Here is a 21,860-nt window from a genome sequence, read left to right on the forward strand (position 1 = left end):
CCCAAAAAGAAGATTTACAAGGAGTACGAGAAGAGAAGAGGGTGCTCATAAAAAAACTCCGTAACCCGGGGACATCTCCTAATTGGCAGCCCAACCTGTTATATTATCAAGAATCTGAACCAGAACATTTCGATGGTCGATGCCCATCGCCCATAGCCTATGCACTAACCGTAACATAATCAACCGAATTTATAAAGGACGATACTGAGATCACATTCTAAAATTATTATCTTAAGCTGGATTTTTTTAAAGGAACTTATAATGTGACTGTTTAAAAGTTCCTTCGCCTAGAATCGATTAAAATTCTTGACTTCGACCTTTTTTAGATGATGACCGGATATAGTCCTGATGGCAAAGAATAAAAGAAAAAAATGCAGTGGCTTCGGCGGTCGGGTCATCGCTTAATGAGCATCTGTATAGGAATGTTGAAAAATGTCTTTGGTTATAAAATAAGAGGGATTTTTTGCTTCTGAACCGACGAGTACTTAAGAATAAAAATATAGTGGGATCTGGCGGTACAGGGGTCAATATATTTTTGTTTACACTTAGGGTTGTAGGGGCATTGATATAATAATTTTTTGGACATTTATTGTAATTTTTAGATTACATATGGAAAATTAAAATTGCAAATTTACTTTTTTCTGAATAGAAGAAAAATATTTCGATAATATCTGAACAATTACTCATCAGCTGCGGATCCAGCATTGTTAAGAGGGAGTGCCGATCTGGTAAATTTCAAGATAATGATGTAAGACTATTTTTTTATAATGAATTAATTGTTTTTATAATTAATTAAAACTAAAAACTTAAATTCATAAATTTTTTATAATTAATAATAATGTAATTAATAATATATTTTTCCACTTAGAAGGAGTGTAAGCCGTATGGCTAAATCAGGATAATACTAATTTGATGTTCTGATACCTAACAACAATAATCTGGCTATTAAATACAATAAAAAGATCGCCAAGTACAGAAATCTGGAAATTCAAATTCGAAGACAATGCAGAATGGAAAGTACTCAGATAATACCTATTATTCTATCTAGTATTGAGGTCATTTCAGAGAACCTCCTATAAAGCATAAAAAACAACGTCTAAATGAATATCTTTATGAACAAGACCATGCAGAAAGCTGCACATCTCTCGACGTCCAGATATGTATGAACATTTTTGGGAAAAACTCCAGCATACCAAGTCACCTAGGGCTCGATAAGACGGAAAGAGTCCCACCAGAGCTCAATTATTTTGATATTGTAGGTATCTGGAGTGAGTGAGTTTTCCCCACAGAGGGAGTGTGAGCTGTCTAGCTAAATCTGGATAATAATCATGTATGCGTAAAAATGTAGGTAATACAAAAGTATTCATATTTAACTTTTTTTTAATTTTACATACAAAAATTAAATAATTTCATATTTTATCTGCTTAGTTTATAATAACTATATATTAATAAAAGATAAAAAATTAAAGAAGTAATAATACAGAAGAATTACAATACAAAATTATGGTCATCTGCAAGAATAAAATTAAAGACGTCCAACTGCTTATCAGGACTCGGTACACCAGTGGACCGAGTAAAACAGTTTACCTATCTTGGAACAATAGTAAATAAACAATGGGATCACTCATAAGAAGTAAAATGTAGAATGGAGAAGGCTAAGAGTGCATTCAACAACATGGTTAAACTCTTTTAAAGCCACAACCTTAATCTGGAGATAAAAGTAAGGCTCCTACAATGTTCTCGATATTATACTATGGAGTTGAATCCTAGACAGTCACTAAAGCGATGGAGAAAAAACATAAAGCCTTCGAGATGTGACAGAAAAATCCTAAGGATATCATGGACGGACAAGATAACCAACGAGACTGTACTACGAAGAATGGGAAAAGAAAGAGAGGTGATGTATACCATTAAAAGGAGAAAGTTAGAATATCTAGGATATATAATGAGAAACGGCACTAAATACAGATTACTGAAAATAATCTTTCAAGACAAAGTATTTGGAAAGCGAGGAATTGGGAGAAGAGGAATCATGGTTAAAAAACCTGAGGAAATGGTTCTGCACAACAACAACTAATCTATTTAAAGAATCAGTTAATAAAATAATTATTATAGCTAGAATGATCGCCAATATTCGAAACGAATAGGCACCAAAAAAAGAAGAAGACAATAAAAAATCAAAACGATGTGTTCTTGTATGCACGTAAAAATCGATGACTTAATCGAGATCAATATAAATATCATAATGAATATTCATCAATGCCAAGCCAACCAGTGTTTTTTCTGTAATAGTTGGCCGTAGCCAAGTTCTTATTCTCCTCAAAGTAGAGAATGTTCTTTCACCACTAGATATTAATATCACAAAACTCTAAAATAGTTTTACGCTATCATAAGAAACACCGTATTATTCTCTTTGCTAGCTTGCTTATCACAATTCGAATTCGGCTCTTATAGTTTTATATACAGAATTTTCATTGAAAACAAACACAATATTTGTCATTAAAAGTATGAGCAGCATTTGCTATTGACTTTTCGTCAGATTTTTCTAATAACTGAGGAAATAAAATTGAGAAACTGTACAAATTTAACGTTTTTTCAGCAAAACGAGATTTTAAATCTTCGGTAATGTTATCAATTATCGGAATGCATATAGATCGTCCAACAATGGTCTTGAGAATAATTTACTCGATTTTGCTGTTTTTGCGCTAGTCAAGGAAGTTTTATTTCTATACCGAGTTCATCCGCAATGCCACTTTCATTGAGGTCGGCCATCCAATTTAAATGTATTTTATTGATTTTGACAAGGCATTTGATCGAGTGAAACATACTGAAATTATAGCAAGTATTCAGCAGGTAGCTACTGATGATAAAGAGCTACGTATCATTACTTCACTGGCATCAATGTGCGAACATCAGATTTGGACAGGATAAGTCTGAAGTGCTTTAAATTCGAAGAGGAGTAAGACAGGACTGCATTTTGTCTCCAATAATATTTAATATTTATTCGGAGTTCGTTTTCAATAAAGCATTAGATAGTAACAATAAAACACTGAAAACTTTGTTTTTAAAACTTCCACAAAATTTATTTTAAATTCTTATCACTACAGCTGTTTCGGCTGATTACCTTTCTCAAGTGATCTGTTTTTGGCATGGGTTTACACTTTATAGTCTCTAATGAAATAGGTTGAGGAGGGGAGAACTGTTTGTCTCAAGCTGGTCATTCAGAATTATATCTGTGTTTTTTAATTTGTTGATTTCCATAGACTCTAACAAAGATAGCTTAAGGCCTTTATTTTGAATGTGAAGAATTTTAAATTCATCATTAAAAGAATGATTATGATCTAGAAGGTGAAGTGCGTATGTAGAATCTGTTTTTCTATTATTGAAAGCCCTTTTATGTTCTGCTATTCGTTTATTAAAATTTCTACCAGTTTGACCAATGTAAGTTTTTGGGCAGTCGCCACATTTAAGTTTGTACACACCACTGTGTAAGTGTTTTTTATGTTGGCTCTTGTTGTTTTTAATATATTTGCCTAGGTTGTTATTTCTTCTGAAAGCTGGTGTTATTCCTTTCTTTTTTATGTGTTTGGCTAATTTTGTTGATATTTTGCCTGTATATGTAATTGAGCAGAAGGTACTGCGTTTTTTCTCTGGTGGTAGAAATACTAAGTTCAGGGCTTTCTTGTGTAGTTTTTGATTTAACATTTTATTAATTGTTTGTTCATTGTATCCATTGTTTACTGCTATTCGCTTAATGATATTTAATTCTGTCTCAAAATTATATTTTGACATCGGAATTTCTGTTAATCTATGTAACATACTATGATAGGCTGCCAGTTTATGTTGTGTGGGATGGGATGATGAATTGTGAATAGTCGTGTCAGTATGGGTAGGTTTATGAAATATGGAGAAGTCATGTTTGTTTTTAAGTCTGATAATTTTTAAATCTAAAAAATTTATGGATTGATTTTGTTCTGTTTCTATTATAAATTCAATATGACTATGAAGTGAATTAATATACGATAAAAATTGGTCGAGTTGCCTGTTAGTTCCTGTGAAACATACCAGTACGTCGTCTACGTATCTCCACCAATATAAAAACTGTTTGAATATGGGATGTTTTGAAATGTTTGTCTCTAGATGATCCATAAAAATATCTGATAGCAATGGGCTTAGAGGATTGCCCAATATAAGTCCTGCTCTTATAATGGACAATTAAGCATTAGATAGTATTTAATGTGTGTGTGTGTGTGTTTTGTTTTATGGCACTAGAACTAAGCCAATTAGCCAGAACAAATATTTAATGTGGTATCAAAATTAATGGCATCAATATTGATAATTTGAGGTACGCCGATTACACGGTTTTAATTATTGCAAATAGTTACGAAGAACTTTAACAGTTGATTGATAGGAAAACCACAACGTGTGATGAATGTGGACTTAAGCTAAACACAATAAAGACAAAGGTAATGGTTTTCGGTAAAATGCCAATACGACCAAAAGCTAACAGCTTATGGATAACAACTGAAGAGAAACGACAGTATCACTTATCTTCGTTGTAATCTAAATGAAAATATTGGGACATTAGCAAAGAAACTAAAATACGTATAAAGAAAGCTAGAGCTGCATTTTTTAAGATAAACAAAATCTCATGTGGAAACAATATTACTTTGAGACTGAAAATTAGATTGGTAAAATGTTATGTGTTCTAAATTTTTTTATATGGTGTCTAAGGTTAGACTTTAACGAATACACTACTAAGAAAACTTAAAGTCTTTGAAATCTGAGTGTATCGGAGAATTCATCAAATAAGTTAGGTAGATAGAGATCGTCACCAATAATATACTTCATTTAATAATACAAGGCAAGATAGACGGAAGACCAAATCAAAGAAGAACGCCAGTACTTAGAATCCTGAGAGAATGGTTTAACAGATACTCTGCATCTCTTTTTCGACTGCCTTAAAAAAAATTAGTATAGCCAATTTAATAGCCAACGAACGAGAAACTATCACGGCACAAGAAGGATAAAGAAGCCACTTTCATCATATAAACTTGAAAACATCTCATTACATTTTTCTCGCTTTTGATTTAAAATCTTTAGACCATCATTAAGCCGATCACGTGCTGATTTTTAATCGATATTTGATTTTTGAAAAAAAAACGACTTAGTGGCAAAATGCATGAAAAAACTACTGCTACTCAAGAGTCAGTTTCAGATATAGCAGATTTTAATACCTTTGCCTTTGCACCAGTCTGTAAGTCATTCCATGAAGATATAACGCCAAGGTATTCGTGAATTTTTGGCAGAGATTCTCGAAACTGGAGAATTGAATTGCGTTTTGATGAAGCTTTAAAAAAGTAAATTGCTTCTTCCATCGTTCCAATTGCATTTCTCATAGATTTAACTGATGAAGATTTACCAATTGAAAGATTTAAAATATTATTGAAGCATGATAAATAAACAGCATTAATGGCTTTGTTTTTGAAGGTAATTACTGTTGCTTTATGCACATACGATGTTATGATGTAACATATAAAACCATCATAAAGGGAGAATCAATATATATGTTCAATCTAGAACTCACTGGTTTTTGATATGAAAGCAAGAGGACGATATGCAACACTATTTAAAAACAAGTAAAATCAAGAGACAAAATAACATAAACATACATACATTTAATTCTAATGAAACATAAATAGCTACAAATTATATATATAAGCTACAAATTTAAATATTATGCATTATTATGAAAACTAATATTTTATTTATACTTAAAATGAGTTTACAAAAGGTATTATACAAGCGACAATAACTAAAAGAATAAATATGACGCGACAAAACTATACAATTAAGAACCCATTACAGGTATTAAACCAGTACCCGATGGCGATTCGAGGATCTGGCACTTGAAGACTAAAGTAGCATTAAGTTAAATCGATAAAAAGCAAAATATTATATAAGGGTAATGAAATCAATAAATTATCAATATAAGCCATCAATAATAAAGAAGTGAATCAATAACATAATTATCAAAATAAGCTATTCAATATTAATAAAATCAAATCGGTACTGCATAAATCACTTGGTTTAAATTTGAAAGGGGGAACCGATCGCACCCATAGCCCACTTGAATCTGCCTATGATACTCATTTCATATTCCGATAAAAATTAAATGATTTGGACTATGTTATATTTTAAGAGTATTTATGCTCTTTAATACTGACTTACGATTTAGTAAGAAAAACAACAAAAAGAAAAATACAAAAACAATACTATAAGTATTCTTTTTCAGCAGGGACTTTAAACGTTTTAATAAATGCGTACGTGTACGCCATTGTAAAACTCAGATTTCCCACAAGCAATAATACACAAAATAGTATACTAGCTATACTACTATAGGTCCTTATACAAAACACAATGATCACCAATAAAATAGTATGATTTTGACACTTCCTTTGCCAATTTAATAGAATCAATTTTCCCTATAACAATAAAAGTGTCCATTTATAGGTACCAGCACTCCCATAACGAGAAAACAAGTGAAAAATGAGGAAGACATTAAAATATACCAACTTGGGATTTGCTGAAGACTATTCTAATAGTAGTTGTGCAATTCTTTAATGGTCACTAGGTGGTTTAATATAGGAACTTGTCGTGTCAACATTATTGTCCGGCAAACTGGAGTTGTCCGCTGTCTACTGTGTTACCTCACACTGTCAATGTATGATAGCGAAACCATTAATAGTGTTTAATTTGGATATGGTAAAAGAGAAAGGAACCTAATGTTAGTGCAGGTATAGTCAGGAATTGTTGGTTTTATCTTTTAAATTAGTTAAGTAGAGATTTCATATCCTCAATAGAGGATATAAAAACCGCTATAGTGAAAATAAAAATAAGAAACACAGAAGGAATCGTTAACATACCCGCTAAATATTATTTGAGTTATTTAAATAAATATGGATCAATAAACAAACTCCCACAGATTGGAAGAAAGGGACAATTCTAAAACTGCCAAAACAGGGAGATCTTAAGAAATGCAATAATAAATTAAAAGACAGCCAAGAAACTGTTCAACTGTAGACCAAATACATATCCAGAGAACTATCCTGAAACAGGGTACCAAATACCAAAAGCAGACTTTAGCTTTGACGACTTCGAAAAGGCCTTCGCTAGAGTAGACTGTGGAAGTATGTGGCAAATATTAAAAATATATGGAATACCCGTCGGTCAGATATCCAAGCGGGCCAGGTGACCGATTCTCATTGGCTTCACTGTCGAATGGTTCAGTGGATGTGGGTTCAAGCCCCGGCTAGGTGTACAGAAAAATAAAAAAGGCTAACGCAGCAGTTTAAAATTCTAAAACGAATTTGCGGCTTAGACTAGAATATGCTGGTGTCTGATCGGCCTATGGTGGAGCAGTACTGCAAGAGATAAGGGCTTGCGTCTCGGTGATACTCCTTCATAGATCCCTACCGGAAAGGGCTAAATACTGGTGCATATATATATATATATATATATATATATATATATATATATATATATATATATATATATATATATATATATATATATAATATATATAAATATATGATCACAGAAAACCTAAAAAAAGGAGCTAGGCGTCAGGGATGATAGTGTTACCAATTTTATTGGCGTTAATCATGAACTGGATAACTAGTAAAGTGAAAGACGGAAAAACGGAATTACCACGAAATTTTACAAGTAAACTCGAGACTTAGAATTCGCTGATGATCTATGCTTGCTAACAGAAAATTGATGTCAAATGGGGAATAAATTAAAAAAGCTAACAGACACAGCTAAAAACTAGGTTTAAATCTAAACATAAATAAAAAGAAAATACTCAAAATTAAAGAAGAACATTACAAAACTAAGTTGGATGAGAAGGAGGTCAAATAAGTAGAAAAATGCACATCTCTAGGAGTAGTTATACAGAAAGATGGTGAAACAAAAGCAGACATCCAAAAAAGAATAATTAAAGCTCAATGGGAGTTCCAGTAAAATAACAAGAAATACGAATAATATAATCTTTAACAGTCGTATAAAAAGTGTACGAAAAATCATGAAAAATATTTAAGACCAATACTCAAAATACATTGGCCTCAGAAAATTACAAACTTCGAATTATGGGAGAAAACAAGGCAAGAATCCGTTCGTGAATCTATAATGAGAAGGAAATGGAAATGGATTGATTATATGCTTAGGAAAAATGCAAATAATATAACGAAACTTGGGCTCGAGTATGAGCCAACGAGTGAAGAAAAGCGGACCAAGTAATACACCAAGCAATACTTGGAAAATGAGCGTAAAAAGAAAATATGAATTAATAGGATTAAGCTGGGGAAAAGTAAGAAGTAAAGCTAAAAATAGAAAGGAATTAAAGACAATAACAAAAAAAAATAATAAATAAAAGGCAGAATGAAGTGCCTATATAGCAAATAGGGACTAAGGAAGTACGTTGATCTTGCCAACAAACCACTGGAAGCCATATCCGTCTAGAGATAGAGGAAACGAAATAAATAGTTCTATATTGATTATTAGAAAGAGAATAATAGAATATAAACATGTATAAGTCAAGTAATTTATATGGAAAAAACGCATGGTCACTCGCTTTCCATCTACAGACCCGTCAAAACATTGCTTTTTAGAATAGACTATATAACGCATACGAGGTAAAAGATAATTGGATTAAAACATAGGTTACGAATCTAATTGAACTTACAGGTTGAGCTTATCTCTACAAATAAATTCCATTAAAGACTCGTTTTTATATTGTGTCGTGGCTGGTGGCAAAATATTTTATTTGAATACATTTTTGACTAGGTGAGGTGATCAGTGGTACATTTTCAGAACAGAAAAAATACGTGAAATAAATTACCTTATTTTTGACATTATTAAAAGTAGTTTAAATTTAAAATTGCAATTTATTTATTAAAATTAAGATTTGCCAAATGAAATCATTCTGATTATGGATATTACGTAACAATTAAAACCAATATTTAAGCCAATAATCCTTTGGACTTAAGGTCGATATTAGAATAGGAATATTTGCCCTAAAAGTAGATATTCATGATCGTTCCTATTTATTGTTTATATTATATTAATAATATTATTAAGTTAACAATATAATTGATAAAGTGTAATATTTTTAGAATTTTAACATCTAAAAATGAATATGACCTATAGTGTCAACAATACAAAAACCTGATAGCGATCTGTTGTTGTCATGCCTAAACTCTCCTAATAACGTTATTATCGCAGACATCCATTTAAACATTATCATTTCTACACTTTATTTGGTCTAACTAAGAATCTACTGACTCTTGGTAAGGTTTTTTATTTTAGCATAATTTAATGCCATACCTAGACTTCCTCTATTAAATGAGGACCCTTTCTGCAGTATGAATTCGTTATTCTTTCTTTTAAACTACCCAACATAGTGCAATACATTATACCTGGTGTAATTGAAGTTTGGAAGAATTTATTTTACTCTTGAATTGCAGCATTTCTATCGGTTAACATACCAGAAATCTACTCGCACCAATCCACTTTATTTATCTTCTTATTGCGCCGTCTCCTTTCGGAGGTTGGCGATCCAAATGGCAATTGTAAGTTTGGAAACTGCTGCATGAAAGATTTCTATAAATGAGCGGTCAAACCATCTCCTTAGGTCTTTCAGCTACGAGTTTAGGCGTCTTCCAACTGATCTTTTGCCCTGCACTTTACCTTCCAATATGATTAGGAGTAATTCATTCATCCTCTTTATTTATACCTATCTCTAATGCATGGATCTCTGTATATTACTCTATTGCCTAATAATAACAATCCTATATAACTAAGACTATTCTTCTTCCTCACGTGCACGTGTCATATCAGAATTATCCTACGTTGGCGATCACTAGTGTGATGAGTCCATTCACGAATATTTTTGACCAAGAAACCGATTTTCTTCCTACACCTCTACGGTGTTCTATTTTGCCTTTAAGGATTAGTTGTAATATTCTACATATATCGATTTTCCCTTACAATATGTCCCAGATAAGACATTTTCCGGCGTTTAACAGTCTTTAGCAATTCTCTATCTGTCGACCCTCCTTATTACTTTGTCATTAGTTTTTCTTGCTGCCCAAGGTATTTTTAATGCTTCAATTGCGTTCGTGCTTAATACTTTTAGTGTCTAAACTTCTGCTCTACACAAAAGTACAACCCAAATATAGCATTAAACAATAGCATTAGCTTTGACTTAGTTCTAAACTGAGATGATTATTGCAAAGAAATGTCACAATTTTCATAAAAGTAGTTTTAGTCATTGCTTATCATCATAATTATGATTTTACAACCCTCCGTGGGTCCTAGCCTCCTGAAGAATTACTCTACAGTCGTCCCTATCCATCGCCTTCTTTTACCAAGCACGTATTCTCATATTTCTCATGTCTTCATCAATGTTATCAAGGAACCTTGTTCCAAATCTTCATCTTCTTCTCTAATCAATTGATCTATCAAGAAGCATTTTCTTAGCTGATTCATTTTGTTCCATCCGCCTTACATGGCCTATTCACCTCAGACGTCCTATCTCAATATGTTTTACGATATCTGGTTTCTGGTATATTCTATGAAGTTTGAAATTGTATTGTGTTTTCCACACTATATTGTCATTCACTGCTCCATAGATTCAACTTAGTACTTTTTTTTCGTATAATCCTAACATGTTTTTATTACTTTTTATAGAGCCCAGGTTTCTGAACCATATGTCAGGACTGGGCGTATTATTATTTTGTAGTTTTACTTTTGTATTTCTCGATATAATTAAAGATTTAAGAAGAAGATTAAGCCCAAAATAGCATCTGTTGGCCATGCAAAGTCTATGGTTTATCTCTGCGGTAATATTATTTTTAGTGTTAAGGAGCGCTTCCAGATATATAAATTCGTTCATTGCTTCGACGATGTCTTGTTTTATAATAAGTGGTCGTAGGATTTGTGGTTGCGTGCTCATTTTCATATACTTCGTTTTGCTGGTGGTTTATTATTAAACTCATCTTTGTAGCTAATTCTTCTAGTGCTACATACGTCTCTCGTACAGCGTTTTGGGTTCTTCCAACAATATTGATCAGCATATTGAACCGGTGGTTGTGATTTGTGACATATATATTACTTTTTCCAGAGCCAGATTAAACAGCTGCCGATTATTTGTTATAAAAGGTTCAGGTAGTTCCTCCTGGATTCGTACTTCACATGAAATGTTTTTAAGGGTTACTTTTGTTAAATTTCCCAACTGATTTGGTATTTCTAGCTCGTTCCTTGCTTTGAACAGTTCTTTTCTATTTACAGAGTCATAGGCTGCTTTGTAGTCTATAAATATATGATGAGTATATATGTCATATTTCAGTGTTTTTTCTAACATGTGTCTCAGAGTTGCAATCTGATGAATTGTCGATTTACCACCTCTGAAACCAGCCTGGTGTTTTTCTACTATTGTAACTATATTGTAACTATAGTACTGTGAAAACAATTTAATACACTGCATTTAAAAGTGTAATTCCTCTGTGGTAAGAGCATTCAAAGATGTCTCCTTTTCTATGTATGGTGCAAAGTATTTCAATCACTAGGGAGGGATGTCTGTGTCCATATTTCTTTTATGAATTGCTGGAGTACCAGTATGGTATCGTGGCTTTGGTACCTTTTTTATATAGTTCAGCTGGGAGATTATCTATTAAGGGTAATTTGTTTCTGGCTATGTTTTTTTAGTAATTGCTATTCTGCGTTTTATTTCTATGTCTGGATCTAGTTGGTTCGTTATGACAGTTCCCAAATATATAATTTTATAAAGTTGTTCAACTTAAACTACATTAAAGTAAAGCTCTGCATCTGGATGAGGTTACCACCAAAGACTAAAAATTTGGTTTTGTTTGAGTTTGTTTTAATGCCCATTTTCTCTTCTACTTAGTGAATACGATCAAGTAGAATTTGGAGATCTTCAATATTTTCTGACACCTACTGTACCGTCCGCGTATCTTATTACATTAGGTAGTTCTCCACTGATTTTTATTTCATATGGCTCTCTTTCAAATGCCTTTTTAAATAGCTGGTGCGAGTAAACATTAAACAACCTTGGGGATAAAATGCAACCTTGTCCGAGTCTTCGTTGTATGGAGATTTCGTCAATGTAGTTGTCTCCAGTACAAATTTTGAATGACACGAATATCTTTGTCATCTATTCCTATAATTTTTAGCATCTATATTAATTTTTCATGCTGTACTTTATCAAATGCCTTTCGAAGTTCACGAAGCATGCAAATATATCTTTTCTTTGAACGCGGCATTTTTGTAATAGGATATTCAGCGCAAAAAGTGCCTCCCTAGTTTCCATAGCATTTCTTAAGCCAAATGGGGTATCTTCGAGATCTTCGTATTTGCCTCTAATTTTTTTGTTGAGTATTCTTAGAAAAATCTTAGGAGTGTGACTCATTGGGCTCTTTAATCGATATTCTCAGCAATTTCTAGTATTGTGTTTTTAGGTATTGTGACAAAGAATAACTTGAGCCAGTCTGCGGGAATCTATCTAAGACTATTATCTGAACGAAATACTGAAGGTCTTTTTCTAACATATTTTGTATCTTAATTTATCTAAGGATTTGCTAATAAAAAATATTTGAAAGTTGAGATAAAACTAAATTATTTATTTGTAAACAGCAGCAGATAATAATATTAGTATAAGAACTTGAATAGAAGTATTTTTAATTAAAAAACTTTCAATCTCCTAAGCTGACAGATTATGACGATTGAGAAATTCAAATTGTTCTGTTTATTATATTAATTAAAGCAACCTAGGATTCTAAGATGGTGCTTTTTTTTATTTAACTTCATATTATTAATGAACAATCTCAATTGAGGAAAAACTCTTCAATGCACGAGTAGCACGACGGGTAGCAAGCAACCTGCGTATTATTTCGCTACCATGAATGACGGCATCGGTCAGATCCTCACTACATAACCGGAGCAAACGGAGCGCACTAGATCGTGCGGCGTGTTTTTAAAGTCCGTCCTCCTGGCCGTCCGCGGTCGACCCGTAGAGGCCATCCCAACTCGAACTATCAACTATCTCACCTTTACTGCACCTGCCGAACTCGTAAGAGAGACAAAGTCGACCGACAACTGGCACCGCTTGAGTTCTCTCAGCTGATAACTTAGTAAGAATCATGGTACTACCCATCATCTCAGCTATCGCTTCGATACGAATCCGTTGGGTTCGATGCACGGTACTGCTGGGCAACTAGTACCTGGCGATTTGGAATGGTTCTAACAGAACCAAAACAATTCTCATAACTTTTCTCTTTAATTCTCCTTCAGTTGAATCACGGTAGTCCGTCTATTGGCATGATTGTGTGCTGTTTTTTTGGATAATTTGCGCGCTAGGTACGATCGAACAAAATTTTTATTTTCGTGCTGAAGTGACAGATTGGATTTTTGTGATTATTGGAGGTGTGATTTGATTTTTTGTTGAGGTGTTTATGAGTTGTGATAAGTTTTTTTTAATATTCTTGATATCTGACTCATGATGGCAATCATCAGTCTTGATTTGAATTAAGTAAGGAACATATAACAAATTTTACTTTAAATGTTAATAGAATGTTGAATATATATATATTAGCAAAACTAAATTGATTATTGATAATATAGATCTTTTAAAACTTTCTGTTTTTTAAAGCAATGATCAAGACCGTCATTATACATTCTGTATATAGCTAAATCAACATGTAAAATATTGTAAATAATTGTTTTTATTTTAAATATAAATCTATTTTAATGTAGAAAATTTTAAAAACAGCAAATTTAGGACAATAGTATTAAAATAGATTTATTGGTACTAAACATATTTCATTAGTCGTATTTTCTATTTGACCACTGATTATTTTTTATCAATATCTATTCCCACATAAATATTAATTACTGGTGTTATTTTGCTCTAAGCTTAAATTTTAAAAATTTAGCGTGGATTATAACCACTCTAACAAAATCTGAAGTAAATCTAATCAGATCGTCTATCTTATCAGATAAAAACTGATGCTTTGGCTCTGATATATTATAGAATTTTTTATGTAAAGACCTCAATGATACAGTCGACAAGAAACACTCTAATTTTCTGGTACAAGAGTTATATTTTTTATAATCATTAGCACATAGGTAACATGATATTTTACGTGTTAAATGGTAACGTAATAAATAGAGAAGCATGGAACAAATCATGACAACTCTGAAAAGGATTTTCGATTCGATAAAACATGCCCGGAAAATGGACTAACTTATCAAAATCATTGTAACATGTGTGAAGTAGCAGAAGAATATAATCGACAGTTTAAAAAAAAATGATATGAACAAGATTAAACAACTGTATCGATTAACAAAAAGCAGTATTTGAGATTATTATTATAGTCTAAAACAAGTATAGTAATCTGTATCGTTATATAATAAATACCTATTACAAATTAAACTAAATTTTCGAAATATTTTCTACTAATGTAGGTACCAACTTTTCGGCATCCCATGTTAAAAACTTCCTATTCATTTTGATTTAATCTCAATCTACCCGGCGATACTTTAAAATCACGTTTAATTTGGTTGACAGCGTTGTGTTCAGACCAGTAGATTTTTTTTATTCTGTGTACGACAGACGCATTATTTCTTTTTCATATTTTATTTAGTTCGGTAATAATTTGTTATATATACCATAAATTGTATATTTTAAAAAACCATCATACAAACCACATCCTACACAATGAAGATCATTACAAACATATTGAAAAATTGGTATAAATACTATTTTTAGATTTTTGGTTTGTCTTTTGTATATCACACACAATGTGTTCACGAGTATCAGTAGTACATACAGAAAGAATAATCTTGTTATAGTATATAAAACAATTTTTTTCTAACCTAAAAAATTTAGTTTCTGTGGTTTTGTTTTGTGTCATTGATATCTGTGAATTAAGACATCAATTACAATCTAGAAAGATCTCACGGTACATCTTAAGTAAAAGGACAGCCGTAGAGTCTTAGTTGCAGATTTTTAAAACTGTGATTATGAATCCAAGTAAAACTAGTCTTACAACAACAAAATACAAGAAAAAAGTTGGAGGACGGAGGAAATTTTGGAGATAATTGGAAAAAAATGAAAATTTTAGAACAAGTACAAGATATGATAGCAACAATTATAATGTATATTCTAAAAGAAATAAGAGAGTCAAAGGAAGCTTATTATTCAGAAATATGTAAGGAAAATCTAAAAAGATTAAACAACTAACTAGACTAAGAAATCGAAAAAACCTCATATTACTCGACAGGGGGGAACTAAACAAAAATTACGCCTATGGTAGGAATCCGTAGAAGAATTATTTCAAGACAGGGAAAATCTTTTATGAACAGTGGAAGTGGAGATCTGGGACCGAAGATTACTAAAACAAAGATTATAAATGCAATTAGATCTATAAAAACCACTATATCTGTTAGTCCGCACAAAATACTAAGCTATTCAATCACAAAAATATGTATATTTTGATAAGATTATTTAAGATTTATTCACTATTAAGGAGATAAGATTATCAAATTTCTACAATCATTAATGAGTAGAAGTACAAAATTGGACATAAAGTATCCGAAGAAATAAAAATTAACGGGAGGCTCAGAGAAGGATTCACAATATCACAGGAAATCGTACTGGAAACTATTAAATCAGAAACACCAAGGATAACAGTGAATGAATTTTAAATTAATAATATTAGGTATTCTGATAACACCGTCATTTTTATTTTACATTAGCTATTAATTTAGAAAATGTAAAAAGAATAATGAATAAAATATTAAGAGACATTGGAGAATATTCTTCAATAACATTAAAAAAGCAAGTACATGAAAAACTAGTACTAACGAAACTTAAACTATAGTAGAAGACCATCGTATAATAGAAAACCAGATAGAAAGAGGAAAGACTGCGATAGATATTAGATAAAAAAAATAGAGAAATTATTAGACAGCATTCCTCAATATAGATTTTAAAATTGGTGGCAATAACAAAATATTTTCATAATATGTGTTCTCTAGAGGGAGTAGAAAATAAGCTCAACACACAATGTGCCAGATAAAAGTAAACCAGTATAAGTATAGCCAAAGTATAACCAAAAGAAAAATATTATTGAAATCATTGGTAGTGATATTCCTACGTTACAAAATACTGAAGAATTAAAATAATGAATGTGCTTCTTCTTCTTTTGGTTCTTTTTTTTATCGGAGGTTGGTTATCATCATAGCTATCCGAACTTTATTTGCAGCTGCACAGGAGTCTGCTGAGCTGCAATTACGTTTCTCAGTAAGGAAATCTTCCTTACGGTCGATGGTTCTCTTACCTTTCATCTTTCCTTGCATGATAAATCTTAGCATTTCATACTTCTCACCTAGTAATATCGTTTAGTTATTCCAGTTTTCTCTTTGTATCTACTCTTTTTTGTAATCGTCTCAGTTGTTTAGCATTAGTAACTCTTTAAATCCACGGTAGAGCATCCGTCTATTGCACCACATCTAAAATGCTTCGAACTTCTTTATTTATTCTATATTTAATGTACAGCTTTTTATCCGACACAACAACGTAGATAAAACATTTTACGCTCTTATCCTCAATTTTATAATAAATTCACGATTAGTAATAATCTTTTGCATCTTCACAAAAGCTTCCATGGAAATGTCTTATTTTTTTTTCTTTAATATTTCTCTACTTTGCTCTATTTTGTTCGTTGTTCTTATTTATCCAAGTTACTAGATATTATTTGTAGTTGTTCTACTTCTAATTGTGTATTTCTAATTCGTGCTGAATGCCACATTGATTTGCTCTGGTTAGTAAAAGTTTTAGTGTATCTACTATTCTACTGTAAATTTTATATTGGTCAAGATTTTTTCGGTTAATGCTATACCGTACCCTTTCTCCAATATTGATTCCTTAAAAATAGATGCGCTGTAAAGTTTGAATAACAAAGGAGGCAACACACACCCGTATGTATGTCGAACAATACTTTTAATGTCCCTGTCTTCTGTTTCATATATTATGTAATTTTGTTATTTTGACAGTCGATCTTTGACTACAATACAGTGTAGTTATGATACGCTTGTCTCGACTGTATATATTCTTTTCTTTTAGCAGTTATACAAGATTCTGATGCGTTACTCTATCGAATACCTTCTAAAAATCAATGAAACAAACATTTTTGATTTTGATTCTTATCTACACATCTTGGCGGCAGCACATTAAAATTAAAAGCAAAAAGGGTTTTCCTCATTTTCATTGCTTTCCTGAATACGAACTGGGTATCATCTGTCAACTTCCAGTTTTTTGTAGAGTCTTCCGTGTATTATTTTCAGGAAGATTTTAAGTGTGTGACTTATTAAAGATAATGTTTTGTATTGTGAACATAGTATAACCAATGTGGATTAAGTTGGATAAGTAACAAACCATTATAGGGGGATTATATCTGTTATGCATATTCTGTTGAAAATATTTAGAATTGTGTGAAGGGCTTCATGATCAATGCAATTGATTAATTAAACAGGTATCTTATTTGGACCTACTGTTTTTCCGTTAGTTGCATTCTTAATTGCTTGTTTTGATTCTACCATTATAATGTCTGTTACTGCAGTTTTTCTTGCAATAAAATATGTCATCGTCAAACAATCTTGTTCTGTATTCTTTTACAATTAAGGTATTATGCCTAAAAATTATATGAACACGCTCAATTTTGTCGAAAATATAAATTTTGGGACCCCAAAAAAGATCCAAAAAAGTTTACCTCTTTTATCACCGGAGTTCCTCCTAAAGAATTTGATTTATCAAGAATCTATACGCCGTAGAAAAAAATATTTCAAACAAAAAATGCAGCTGAGATAATTTTGAACAAAAATGATTTTTACCACTCGTGTAGAGTTAACCGTTCTGTTAGAAACAACGATTGAAACGACCGGATCGACGATTTTGAATGTCAATTGCGCGCGTGAAATCAATGTCAAATAAAAAATTTGTATCAACACGACGGTAAAAATTAGATGTCTTTTAATCAGAGTGTTCTATCGACAAAAATCAAAATGCATTTTAAAGGTGAAGTTTGTAACTTTCGTATGCAATTTTTGTCATTTTTTACCATTCTTGTGAAATCCACAAAAATTTATTTACTTTCTTTGAGAGGTCATAAGGAGTGAAATTTTCATTTTCAGAGACCAATCTTCAAATCCTACAACATGAAATTTCAAGTTTGAGGCATTTGAAATAGGACTAAAAAACGCAGAATTTAAACTTTTACATAAAAGACGATATTACAAACGATCACACGTCACAGAAAATGTCTCCAAGAAGACGAGTTTTGGTTTATCGCAAAGCATATTGCAAATGAAAGGTATAAATTGTATTGATTTCACGAGGATCATAAAAAATGTTAAAATCGCGGCACGTTTATTTATTTAACACCTTAATAAAAACTGAGTTTATTTGCGGCAAAATCCAAAAAATTCATACAAAATCTGCACTCTTTACCTTTAAAACGCATCTTGATTTTTGTCGGTAGGATACTTGGATCAAAAGATATTGAATTTTTACCGTCGAGCTGATACAACTTTTATTGAACATTGATTTCGCGCTCTTAACTGACATTCAAAATCGTCGATCGCTTCAAGCGTTGTTTCTACGCAAAAAATGCTAATTAACATTTTTTTTTTAATTTACTTAGCTACATTTTTTTATTTAAAACAATGTTTCTATAGCGTACAGATTCTTAGTACATCTTTTCAGTTTTTTTCCATTTCCCCCCTCTACGAGGGGGATTTTAGGGGAAAGCTCGGGGGTAAAAGTATTTAACTTTTTTGCATCTTTTTTAGCGTCCTAAAATTAACATTCTCTTTAGTTTAATTGACATTCTAATTTATTTTAATTTAATTAATATCCTAGTGAACAAAACATTGAAAAATATAATTAACTAGTGAAAATAAATAATAGAATTAACAACATATTTATAGGTAAACAGAAAATGGCCGTAAGATACTGCCCAAGGTGATATTTATAGTGGTGATATAAAATAATCAAATATAAACTAACGTAATGATAGTATTACATCCTAAAAAAGACTTAAAATCTTAAATTAATAAAAAAATAGACAGTCTATAATGTCAAAAAGTCTCTTGACATTATATTCCCACAAGTACAAAATTGAGTTGTCTTGCATAAACGACATTTGTACATAATCAACTCGTCCTCGGAATCAACAGTTTATGGGTAATTAGGCTGTCGAATGGTTTTGATTTACTATCCATTACATATTCTCCAGAGATCGTGATTTTAAAAATGTTTCAGGTCACACAAGACATAAAAGTTAATATTCCATTCGTGACAAGAGGAAATCTATGTGTACCTAAAAAGTGACGTAAATGAAATAATGAGTCGTGGTTTTGCAATCGACGTAAAATACAGTCTGAAGAAAAAGTTTTAGCTATTTTAATTTTTGTTTATACTTCTCATAAATCATAACATTTTTTCCCTTCTTCACTAAAGTTTTTCCACTTAAAGTTAATTTTGTGAAAATGTAATTTACTACAAAATGTTTCTTTTTTCACTTCATTTTTATTTTCTTTTCTTTTATATTTTCTTATATTGTTTCCATTTTTCTTCTGTTTCAGAACTCCATGTTGTTTCCGTTTGTTTTGCTAGTCCACTGTTTTCGAGTATATTCTTAGGAATAGACTATAACTATAAAATATAACTAAACGATGTAAGTTATATAAACTGATATAAGTAACTGTTACGAAAGAAAAGAAGAAAACGCTGTCATTACACATTTTAATCCCCAAATATTTTTTGGGCATCTAAACCTTCTAAACCTCTGTATTCGAATTGAGCCGAGGATGTCCCTGGTCTGGGTCACCTGCGTCAGTGGTGTGAAGTAGACCTTTTTTCTAATGGCTGCATTTAATATTCTATTCTGCCATATCAATCTGTCGATTAATCGGTAACATGACATTCCTGTGGCATCTTATTTCCTGGAGTTGGATTCTGCTGTGGAACTCCAAACTGGGACTGCGTAAAATGTCACAGACCTAACGTAGTCCTGGTATAATTGTACCTTCTTGAGCTGGACCTGAAAATATAAGATTGAATTAGTCGTTTTGCTAAATTCGCTTTTACAATTACTGCTTGTGTGTTCTGTCGAAATGGACTCCTAGACATTTGATTGATTCTTATGGTTGTATTACGTTTTTTTCCATCGTGAGTTCTACTATAGGTGGATTTTTCTGCTGTGTAAAGATGATGAATTGGGTCTTTTCTGTATTGATTTTAATTTTCGAATTATTCGATTTTCTAAAGTTTGGACGATTCGCTGTCTTCTTTTGCTGCAGTGTATATTGCTGTACCGTCTGCCTATAAAGCTGTATTTGTTCTTGCATCTACAGGTAACTCTATAAGAAATATATTATACAAAATAGGCAACAGAATACTGTCTTGAGGCATCTTTTCTTGGACTTCTTGTATTCTGGACATCTTTTGTTAAATAGGAATTGCATATGTTAACTAAATATTAAGGCAATCTAACTCTGCCCATTTTTAAGATAAAAGTTTTTATTACACCATGTCGTACGATTTTTCACGTATTTCCGTATGGCTGACAACTCTAGTTCACAGTTTTTTTCTATTCTGAATTTGAATTGGACTTTTTGTACAATATCTCTTCTTTCATAAGTCTTTTGTATATGATTTTTTCCAATATCTTTTTTAGGATTCCAGTAACGATATTGGCCTTTAATTTTATGGTCTTCTTCCGTCTTTCCTTGATTTCAGTAGAGGGATGATTCTTGCATGTTTCCAGTTGTTTGGAAAATGTCCTCTGTTGTTCGTGTATTCTCTTGGGATGTTGTTTTTCATTGCTTGTTGGATTTTCTTGTGATTTCTTCTATTTTTCTTTCCATTTCTTCTGTGGATTCGAATTCTTTCTTCATGTCTATTTCGTTTCATCAATCAGCCAATCCCTTCCACTGCTGGACATAGGCCTCCCTCAGTTCTTTCCAGTGTTCTCTACACTGGGCCGCTTGTAGCCAGTTTCCCGCTTTTCTTTTTATGTCGTCGGTCCATCTAGTCGGTGGTCGTCCTCGGCTTCTTTTATAATTTCTGGGCCTCCATTCCATAATTCGTCTTGTCCATCGTCCATCTTGTGTTCTGGCTAAGTGTCCTGCCCAGTTCCACTTAAGTCTCGTGGTTCTTTCGATGACGTCTTGAACTCCTGATCTTTGCCTGATTTGTCGGTTTGTTATGTGGTCTCGGAGGCTCACATTCAGCATTGCACATTCCATGGCTCGTTGTGTAACTCTTAGTTTATTCGCAGATTTCTGCGTGAGTGTTAAAGTCTCTGCTCCATAAGTTTGTACAGGCAAAACACATTGGTTATAAACTTTTTGCTTGAGACACATGGGAATTGAACTTTTTAGAATATGGCTTAGTTTGCCAAATGCTGCCCATGTCGGGCCTATTCGCCTCTGTATTTCATTTGTTTGATTGTCTCTGTTTATTTTAATCTCGTGTCCCAGATATTTGTAAGTGTCTGTTTGTTGTATGGTATTATTGTCGATAGTTATATTTCCACTCATTACGAGATTTGTCATAAGTTTAGTTTTCTCAAAGTTTATCTTTAATCCTGCTCTTTCAGACAGACTTTTAAGCGAATGTAGCATAGAAACCGTATCCTGTAAGTTATCTGCGATTAATACGACATCATCTGCAAACCTCAGATGATTTAATCTTTCTCCATCTATATTGATGCCCATAT

At 32.1% G+C, this 21,860-nt stretch overlaps 1 protein-coding gene across 15 annotated transcripts in view; it reads left to right on the plus strand.

Annotated features, from left to right (window-relative positions):
* The window catches only part of Samuel (SAM-motif ubiquitously expressed punctatedly localized protein), a 626,277-nt gene that overhangs the window by 378,678 nt on the left and 225,739 nt on the right, over positions 1 to 21,860 (plus strand). For 3 of the 15 annotated variants that reach the window (XM_072529710.1, XM_072529713.1, XM_072529718.1), the window contains exon 1: positions 13,352 to 13,523. The exons of 5 other annotated variants lie outside the window; for them this stretch is intronic. The gene's annotated coding sequence lies outside the window, so the exon portion shown is untranslated. Of the gene's footprint in view, positions 1 to 13,332; positions 13,607 to 21,860 lie in introns of those variants that run through there. 7 more of the 15 variants (XM_072529716.1, XM_072529712.1, XM_072529717.1 and 4 more) reach the window with 7 other exon arrangements.

This window comes from Diabrotica undecimpunctata, chromosome 4, assembly GCF_040954645.1.
Source record: "Diabrotica undecimpunctata isolate CICGRU chromosome 4, icDiaUnde3, whole genome shotgun sequence".
NCBI classification, from domain to species: domain Eukaryota; kingdom Metazoa; phylum Arthropoda; class Insecta; order Coleoptera; family Chrysomelidae; genus Diabrotica; species Diabrotica undecimpunctata.